We start from the raw sequence: 9,804 nt of genomic DNA, 5'->3' as shown, positions 1-9,804 counted from the left end.
ATATATATTTCAATTAGAAAATCCAGGGAAGTCAGGAAACTAGTAAATGGCCATGGAGTAAGGGTGCAGCTTCCTGGGAGGCAGGTAGAATGCAGTGATATGGAATGGGAAAGAGGAACATTAGAGTAGGAAGGGTTAAATGGTGTGCAGAATGGGAGGGCAGGGCAGAGGAGGGAGTAGGAGAGAGAAAGATAATAGTAAAGGCCTTTGAAAAAAAGTCACATGGAAACCTATATTATAGAAGTGGCTTAAAGTATATACATATACATTGTAAAAAGAGATAAAAGGCAGTTACTTTATAACAGGGGAGCATTGCCCCCACCAGACTCCACAGATAAACAAAATAAAACCCCAGTGTCAGGAATAGGCTTTCTTTCTCTCTCTTGAAGCTATTGTCCAGGGTCCCATAGACATTCAAACACTACTGATCATTGTCCTTACTCTTGGTTATCCACCAGAACTTTATGGTAAGATCTTATTAGTGAAGACTGTAGATACCTGAGGTACTGAGCACACAAGGAGAAATCAAGCTGATGCTGACTTCGGAGCCTCAGAGGTCACAGGGCACATAGGAGAGACTAATACTAGTTTTCTACTAAATAGTTATAGTGTTAAACTGACTCCTAAAGAGTTATTGCTATACCCATGCATTAATGCATCTCTCATCTATCACCAGAAAAGTTTCTTATGCAGTAGGTCATGATTAACATAGAAACTCACAACTAGTCAATGTACAGAGAACAAGAGGCTGCAGAGTGCTTATCAATAAATAAGATATTGATATCAATCTTTTGACTCCCAAGGTCCAGGGATCATTGTAGAAGAGGAGATGGAAAGATTATAAGAGCTAGAAGTGGTAGATGACCACATGCAAATAGCTGTCCAGACAGCTGGTCAGATACTCATACAAACTCAAAGTAATGGTGACAGCATACCCAAGTTCCATGCAGCCTCACGCAAGACAAAATCTCAGTATACACACGAGGAAGTGGATAATAAATCCTAACTCAACCTAAAGAAAATTTGACGATTGATACCTGCTGGGATTCTCTTTCAATGAAGTGATTGTATGTTAACCAGGCTCCAGTGGATGGACCCACAATAAAGGACATTTGGAGGCACAATCTATAGAAAAAAAAATATATATGTTACATATTAGAGTATATTAAATTGGGCAGAGGGCCACACAGGAGCTAAAGTTTCTAAGGCAATCATTGTCTTAGAAGCAGTTAGTAATGATGAATAGAGAAGAAGAACATGAAGAGAAAAATTGAATTCCGCAATGTTTTAAACTATTTTACAAAAAAGCTAACAGTATTTGAAAAACTTTTTAGCTTTGGACTAGCATTAATTGGCAGGAAAGACAAGACGCCTAGAAAGTTAAATCTATGATGCTATTGTTTTTAGTCTTTCTTCATCAGGAATTGACAAAAATATTAAACTCAAATTATTTCCTGGAATATAGGCACTAGAGAAGAAATCATTCCTATTTGAGGATACACACAAAGAGCGTGATCACTGATTTAATTCAGCAGAGGGAAGAAAGCAACTCTATGTGACACAATGAAGCCTCAGTTTGCACTGAATTGGCATAGTTTAAGTATGACAGGAAAAATTATTTCCTGAAATTTTAAGTATCTCATCTGTAAAAGCAAGTCACAGAATCACCACAATTAAAATAATACCCATCAAAACTGATCACATTGTTTAGCTTAAGATAATCTTCTGTAAAGCTTATGTTTTTGTACCCCAAAAAGAAAATTATAGAGTAAGTTTTTATTCTAGAATTTTACATATTATGAGAAGAAATTCAATATCTGAAAGGGAACGCAGTACGAGGTTAGTAATTTTTAAGATTATGTATCTTTCAGTTCCTGAATTAACAACATAAAAAACATTGCATGTGTGGGTGTGGCTTTTAATGTAATGGAATTTGCAGCTCTCTGTTTTGTGTAAGATGAAGTACTTAATTTTTCAATGAGATTATTTTGTGTAAATTGTATGCTTGAATTTAAAAGTTAAAGTAATGACTAAAACATGATGCAACTTTGGTGTTCTATGATTATATGAATTTTTTCAAAATTTCTTTAAATCAGACAAAGCTCTGTATCCTTTACTTGGAAAAGTAATCAAATAAATTTGTTGTAAGTTTTATTGTAGAGGAAGTAAAAAGCATCAAATTTCTTAGTTGTGTTTTACCAAGAAAGCCACAAAGTAGCGATTGTTGACAGGAATGCTTGAGTCAATTAAAGGCAGTGCATTAAAAACTATACTTATTGAATTTGATAGTTTAAGAGCTATAAAGTGTTTAGTTGCAGAGCCTTACCCAGTATCATTAATTTTGGCATCTTAAAGATTTTCTTTTTTTTTTTTGAGTTAAATTCATTTTTAGTGAGCGTTTGTACATTTCATACAAGAGTTATTAATCAAATTTAGACCCCCTCCCCTTCCATGCAGCCCACAAGACCCCTTGTGTTCTGCTATACAAGTCCTGTAATAGGGCACCTTCTTGACCATAGCTATGCCATGTTAAAGTGTAGGCTGACTCTAGTTTCTGAAATTATCAGGCAGTTAGCCCAGGGTTTGGAAACACATGCTAGCTGGACCCTGGTTGTCTTGGGAACGGGTCAGACTGCCCTAGAGTGCTCCTGCTAACTGCTGAATTATGGCTTCTGTAGATTATGCTTGGCTTGCTTCTGCAAAATTGTAATTGTTGCTTAATAGAATAGAAATTATTAAGGGGACTCTCCACTTGTAAGCTTGGGAACTTAAACTTTTCACTCCTGGTTATAGTTTCTCTGCACAAAAAGTATCCCACAACATTTAGAGTTTCCTAAGATACAATTGTTATACAACAAACCCCGCCTAGAGGGAACTTTGTGACTGGTAAACACAAAGTAGAATAACAATAAGGTTGATAAAGTCAGTTTATGAAAGAGGAGGAGGCTAGTTCCGTGAAGGTGGGGGGTTTGGATGGAAAATTGTATTTTCTTATGTATTTTCTTGATAATGTTTGCTCAAGCTTAATGCTCAATGATTGGCTTCTGTATTCTGCTTGCTTGCCTAGCAACATGATCAATATAAAAAGAGCCAGAGTGCTTAGGTTGGGTGCTGTACTTGGACCCTCTAGGAAAGAGTGTAGTCTGGTCGTGTAGCTCAGCTGTAATAAATCTTTCTTTCTTTCTCCAGACTCTCCTGTCTGTCTGTTTGGGACATTTGTGGATCCCAGACTTTAACAGTCTTATCCAGTCAAGCATTTGTACTCAGATGTCCTTCAGTATAAATTCATCCCCTAGAGTCTAGTCAGTCTCTTTAAGCCTAGTCTCCCTCACCCAGTAGTGATCAGTCTCCAGTAGTTCACAACCTAGAGCCAACCCATCACCCTTTTCCCTCACTACACTGTGGGCCCTTGCCTAATTGAGTTGGCATAGATCCTGTGTGCAATGCCTCCATTGCCATAAGTTCAAACGTGCAAGCTTCTGGTGGCCCGAAAGCCCCTGTTTCCCTGTCCTTGGACCAACCCAGGCTTTTGCAATCTTTCTGCCACCTCTTCCACAATGGTCCCTGAGCCATGGGTGGTAGAGGTTTGATATAGAAGTTTTATCTAGGGACACATGTTCTGCAGTCTCTTATTCTTTAAAAGTTTGTCAGTTGTAACCTTTTGTATTACACTGTGTTTTGTAAGGAGGCTTTACTGGTAGGAGTTGAGGGATGCACTAGTTTTCTTTCTACCCCCTGTTCCGCTATGTACCATGAGCTTTAGGTGTAAAGGGTCAACTGTAGATATGTCACCTAATAGTGGACATCTCGCAAATGTATATTCTCTGTGTCTGACCATTGTAGGATTTTTCAGTAGCCTCCATCTGTTGCAAAAAGAAGCTTCTTTGATGAGTGGTGTACAGTGTACATGCCTGTAAATATAAGGATCCATATTTAGCATATGGTAAGGAATTTTATTTGCCTGGAGATAGAGACAGGGTTTACTCTAGGATCTATGACCTCTCCAGTCATGTGTATTTGTCTGTTTACAGTGCCACTGATGATTTCATTCCCACTGAGAAGGCTTCAAGTCCAATTGATTACATCCCCAGATATCAGTGCCACTACTGCACCAGTAGAGGGAGTGTGCTCTGCTGGTCATTATGGTTGAATTTCTTATTTCAAATAATGCTATCAAGGAAAAAATTTGTAATAATAGAAAAGTGAATAGAACTGTGCATTTCTGTGAAAACTTCTTCAAAGACTTGCATTTTAAATTATTCTAAATTAAAAATGGTATCAACTCCAAGTATATGAATTTATATATTTTTTAATATTTTATTTATTATTTTTATTTTATGTGTATATGTATTGCCTGAATGCATGTGAATGCACTTGTGTCATGCAATGTCTGTGGAGGTCGGAAGAGGGCCTTGGATTCCCTGGAACTGAAGTTATGGAGAGTTGTTAGCTGCCATGTGGGTGATGGGATTTGAACCTGAGTTCTCTGCCAGAGCAGTCAGTGCTAGTAACTTCTGAGCCATCTCTCCAGCAGCCCCCACCCAAGTATATGAATTTAAATAGTATTTCTGTTTCTAAAGTGTCTGTAAGTTGAAAAGAACTTTTTCATTGTGATAATTTGTCAGTATTATTCTCAAGGGTAATAAACAGAGCTTTCAGTTAAGAAATATTGTTAAGGTTCAGATAGCCCTGCCCCCTCACCAACAGGATCCCAAGGACTTCTCAAGCTCCTGAGAAAAGGGAACCTAGCTGATAAGCACCTTGGTCTTTGAAGTCAAGAGAAGCAGATTTTTCTCCACTGTTTGGCCAACACAGCAGGCTTCCCCTTTGATCTCTAAAGAGGACAGGTTTTAACAGTTCCACTCTCCCACTCCCCCCACAACTTAAAAAAATATACATCTTCCCACCTTCTGCAGGAAGCAGAAGCCTCCCTTTTTAAAAGACCCCAGCTCAAGACCCAGGCAGACATTTTCCCTGCCTGGAAGGGAACCTGTCCCATGTGTTCCTTTGCTAATAAACCCTATTTTGATGGGGTTTTATCTCTGCCTTGGTGCCTCATCCTCCATCCGCTCATTCTCTGCCAACTTTTTACCTATCAAATATGAAAGAAAGCATTCCTAAAAGTTATCATCAAAAAGGAAAATAGCAGAATTTGTGCTACCAAATGGAAGAAGAGAAATTTAATGTTTCACTTCTACATCAAAAATAATTTGTTTACTTGAACATATATAAAATATTGTTAATATTTGAACTTGTAGATATTAAGTGTTGAAAATATCTAATATAACACAAAGTAAAGGCCACTGATAACAACTGATTCATCTTTCTTTATTTTCATGCTCAGTAAGGTCAAATGTTCTAATTCCCAAGTTTAAATGGACACTTGACTATTCAATTCTTAATTTTTTTTTGTTAATAAGCTAATTCTGCTATGGTCTTTCAGTCTGGATTTATGAGAAAACTCTTTGTGGCAAAGAACAGAGAGATAAATTATTTATAGTAAAGACCCTCAAAATAATTGACTACACTGATCATACCATATACTGTAAAATGAGTTAAAGAAGCCTCCAAGACTGAATGTACACAAATTATATGCATTTTTATTACTTTCTAAACATTCTCTTAATATTCAATCAGTAACCAACTCCTTGGAACAGCAAAGAACACACAATAAGAAAGTATTCCTGGGCATGGTGGTAAATGCCTTTAACCCCAGCACTCAGGAGGAAGAGGTTGGCAGAACTCTGTGAGTTCCAGATTAGCCTGATTCTACATGGTGAGTTCTAGGCCAGCCAGGGCTGCATAATGAGACCCTTTCTCAAAACAAACAAACAAAACAAGAAAGTTTTGAATTTTGACAGCACTAAATAAACTAAAATGGGGAAAAGAAGCAGGAGAATCAACATTGTACAAAAGATGGCATCAGGAGTCACCTGTGTATATTGACAGAGTATGCTAATCTGCTGCTTTTCTATGCTCTTCTACAATAAAATCAATAAGCCCACAGTAACTGCATTTTCTATTTTTCCCTTTAAATTTATCTCTCAATGGTTTTTCCATTTCCTATGTGGTTTAATACTGAGAAACTACATATGAAAATGAATACATTGAACAGCATCATATACTCATGTATTTATCTTTATATGAATTTAAAGATGCTATGATAACAGAAAACAATGCTGTGTGAAAATAGAACTTTTTAGATTTTGAAAGTTTTACCATATGATACTATATGATATGATACGGTATATACTATACTAATTTAGAGAACTTCAGAAAAACAACTAAATACAAAAAAAAATTGGGGGAAAATGATTTGAGTTCTCTAGTGTAAAAGAACCAGTACAATGAGGATATATTTCAGAAGGAACTTACTAGATTGTCTTACGTGACGCAGCCTGGGTAGTTGAACAATAGCCACCTGCATTCGGAAGAAGTTGAGGAGCTGATTGCTGCTTAGCCCACAATACTGGGTTTCTCAGCAGTTTCAGTCTCAAGCTGGAGGAATCCAGGAGAGCCACTGGTCTTTAGTCCATATTGGAAGGCCAAAGAAGCTGGGTTCCACAGCCGATGAAGGATATCAGAAGAAGGAGGAGGAGGAGGAAGAGGAGACGCAGGAGGAGGAGGAGGAGAAGGAGGAGGAGGACGAGCACTCACCAGCAAGGAACAAAGGCAGGCAGGCAGAAACAATGCTTTTCCCTCAAGCCTTCTTACACATCTGAGAAGATATTTCCCACTCAGTCCTTGCAGGAAAATATTCTCACACTCAAAAGTGTATCTCTCAGTTCATATAAATTCTAGTCAAGCTGACAACAAACACTAAACATCTGTTCCACTAAATTTTCCCTTTCCCACTCTGTTTGATCTGCCCTCACTCACTCAGGTCTCGTGATCCTACTGCGGATGGACAAAACTGGCATAACACATTTTTATCTTGGGTTTCACATGGTTTATACGACAGGGAGGGAGCAACTTACAAAGAGACAGCTTTTCATGACTCATGCATCATTCAAGCCCCGCCCACAGTCTCCATTAGCTTTCACCCACACTCCATGGGCATGTGGTCTCACCCCACGGTCTGTGAGTGTCCTGCAGGATGCCTCTGTTGTTCGCCCCAGCAGCCACACATTTCCCTGGTCTCAACTCTGTACTGGTGCACACTTGGCTCTCTCCCTTCCAATATGGCCACTGTTAATTCTCCATCTCACCACTCTCTTAAATTGTGGTGGCTATTCTCCACCCTTCTTTCCCAGTGACAATTCACGGCTGTCCTTAGACCTGCCCCTTAATGTGCTGGACTCCTCCAGTGAAGCCTAGGAAGGAGGCGGGGCCAGGGCTTATCAGAAGAACATCTGAGTCACAACATCACAACTATTTATATCAGGAATATTTATCTATATTCATCTAGATAGATATAGATATAAAATATGCATATAATTTGTTGTCTATGTAATTTCATGTGAGTGCAGAATCTGTTAACTCTGTAGAGATCACCTGTAGATAGAATAGAAGGTACACATCGCACATCAATTCATATAACATTAAGAGCATTCTTGTTATATTTCCATTATCTTTCCATTTTCATTCTCAGTGTATATTTTTATTGAATTTCTGTGCATTTCATACATCTTAATCATATTTAGAGCCCCTCCCTCATTCATACCCTCCCATAGCCCCCATACACACCAGATTTCATGCATTCTACCATATATATTAAGTTCTTTCTGGTCAAGCTTTTAAAAAATATTTTCTTTATTATTTTTATTTTATGTGTATGAGTGTATTGCCTGCATGTACGTGAGTGCACCTGTGTTGTGCAATGCCACGAATGTCAGAAGAGGCCTTTGAATTCCCCTGGAACTGGAGTTAAGGACAGTTGGTAGCTGCCATGTGGATGCTGGGAATTGAACCTGGGTCCTCTGCAAAAGCAGTCAGTGCTCTTAACTGCTGAGCCACCTCTCCAGCCTCCTGGTCAAGCTTTTGTGCCCAGCTGTCCCTCAGTGTCCCGACCCGCAGGACAGTCAACATGGGTATCTGGAGGGAGGAGAGGGAATGGAAAGGGACAGGAGATGCGAAGAATGGAGACAAGACAGGCTTTCTGATCAAGTCTCATTTAATGAACATCTACACAAAGTTTTTATAGTGAGGAGAGGGGGAAGTTGGCAGGGACAAATCCATTGAAATAGAGCAATTCAATTAACAGAAAGATTATCACAATAACACCACACCAATTGATCACAGGGTAAATTCCATAGGAACACCACAATTCTATATAGCAAGTTATAAATCAATTAAGAGGTTACACTTGTATGATTACAGAGTAATACCAAAGTTTCTTAGCAATTACATGAGAAATGAGGGAGTCTCTCAAGCGGTAAGTGCCCGAGTTAGAATAACATGTTTTCATGAGGCTTTCAAGTATAGTCATCTGGTTAATCTCAAACAAGGCCAGCCTTGATGTCTGAAAAACAGATTTGCCAGGAGTCAGGTCTTGCTATTTCCTGGGGTAGGGGCCTATGGCTCCCGACACCTCAGTACAAGTTTATGCACTAGAGTCAGTCTAACCTAGAGTCACTCCCTTAAAGAAGTTCAACTATTCCTCACCCCTGAGTAATCAGTTGCCAATAGTACCTTGGCTAAGATTGAAGACTGCTGCTCATTTCCCCACTTCTATGCTGGGTTTTTGTCTGATAGGGTTGGCATGGGTCTTGTACATGCTGTCACCATTGCTGCAAGTTCTTATGAGCAAGCTCCCAGAGGCCTGAAAGGCTCTGTTTTCTTATGTTCATGGAGAAACTCTGGCTCTTACTATCATTCTGCCCCCTTTTCTACTGGTTCCTGAGCCATGGGTAGATGAGGTTGAATATAGGAGTCGTATCTAGAACATACACTGTGTCCCTCAACTCTCACAAGTGAAGCTTCCTAGTGCAACTGTGTGATGCACATAGAAGGCCACAACTGGCCACGATCTGGAGAGAAAGAGACTTCAGAGTTTCATTTGTATTTTTCCTAGACAAAGACTGGCTTTATATTCCTCAACGTGGGTTTCTGGAGGGAGGAGAGGGGACGGAAAGGGACAAGGGATGCGAAGAATGGAGACAAGACAGGCTTTCTGATCAAGTCTCATTTAATGAACATTCACACAAAGTTTTTATAGGGAGGAGAGGGGGAAGTTGGCAGGGAAAATTCCATTGAAGTAGAGCAATTCAATTAACAGAATGAATATCACAATTACACCACACCAATTGATCACAGAGTAAATTCCATAGTAACACCACAATTCTATATAGCAAGTTATAAATCAATTAAGAGGTACACTTGTATGATTACAAAGTAAAGCAAAAGTTTCTTAGGCAATTACATGAGAAATGAGGGAGTCTCTCAAGCGGTAAGTGCCCGAGTTAGAATAACATGTTTTCATGAGGCTTTCAAGTATAGTCATCTGGTTAATCTCAAACAAGGCCAGCCTTGATGTCTGAAAAACAGATTTGCCAGGAGTCAGGTCTTGCTATTTCCTGGGGTAGGGGCCTATGGCTCCCGACACCTCAGTACAAGTTTATGCACTAGAGTCAGTCTAACCTAGAGTCACTCCCTTAAAGAAGTTCAACTATTCCTCACCCCTGAGTAATCAGTTGCCAATAGTACCTTGGCTAAGATTGAAGACTGCTGCTCATTTCCCCACTTCTATGCTGGGTTTTTGTCTGATAGGGTTGGCATGGGTCTTGTACATGCTGTCACCATTGCTGCAAGTTCTTATGAGCAAGCTCCCAGAGGCCTGAAAGGCTCTGTTTTCTTATGTTCATG

General features: G+C 39.2%; 1 long non-coding RNA gene across 1 annotated transcript in view; it reads right to left on the bottom strand.

Moving 5' to 3' along the window:
• The window catches only part of LOC108491401, a 10,575-nt gene extending 3,704 nt beyond the window's left edge, over window positions 1-6,871 (bottom strand). The window contains exons 1-2 of the long non-coding RNA XR_001872737.1: window positions 6,376-6,871; window positions 1,038-1,125 (exon numbers count right to left, since the gene is read on the bottom strand). This is a non-coding gene — a long non-coding RNA (uncharacterized LOC108491401). The remainder of the gene's footprint in view (window positions 1-1,037; window positions 1,126-6,375) is intronic.
• Window positions 6,872-9,804: the final 2,933 nt, after the last annotated feature.

This window comes from Nannospalax galili, unplaced genomic scaffold (assembly GCF_000622305.1).
Source record: "Nannospalax galili isolate Female #2095 unplaced genomic scaffold, S.galili_v1.0 scaffold960, whole genome shotgun sequence".
Lineage (NCBI taxonomy): Eukaryota > Metazoa > Chordata > Mammalia > Rodentia > Spalacidae > Nannospalax > Nannospalax galili.
This window is presented reverse-complemented; position numbering and strand designations above follow the sequence as displayed.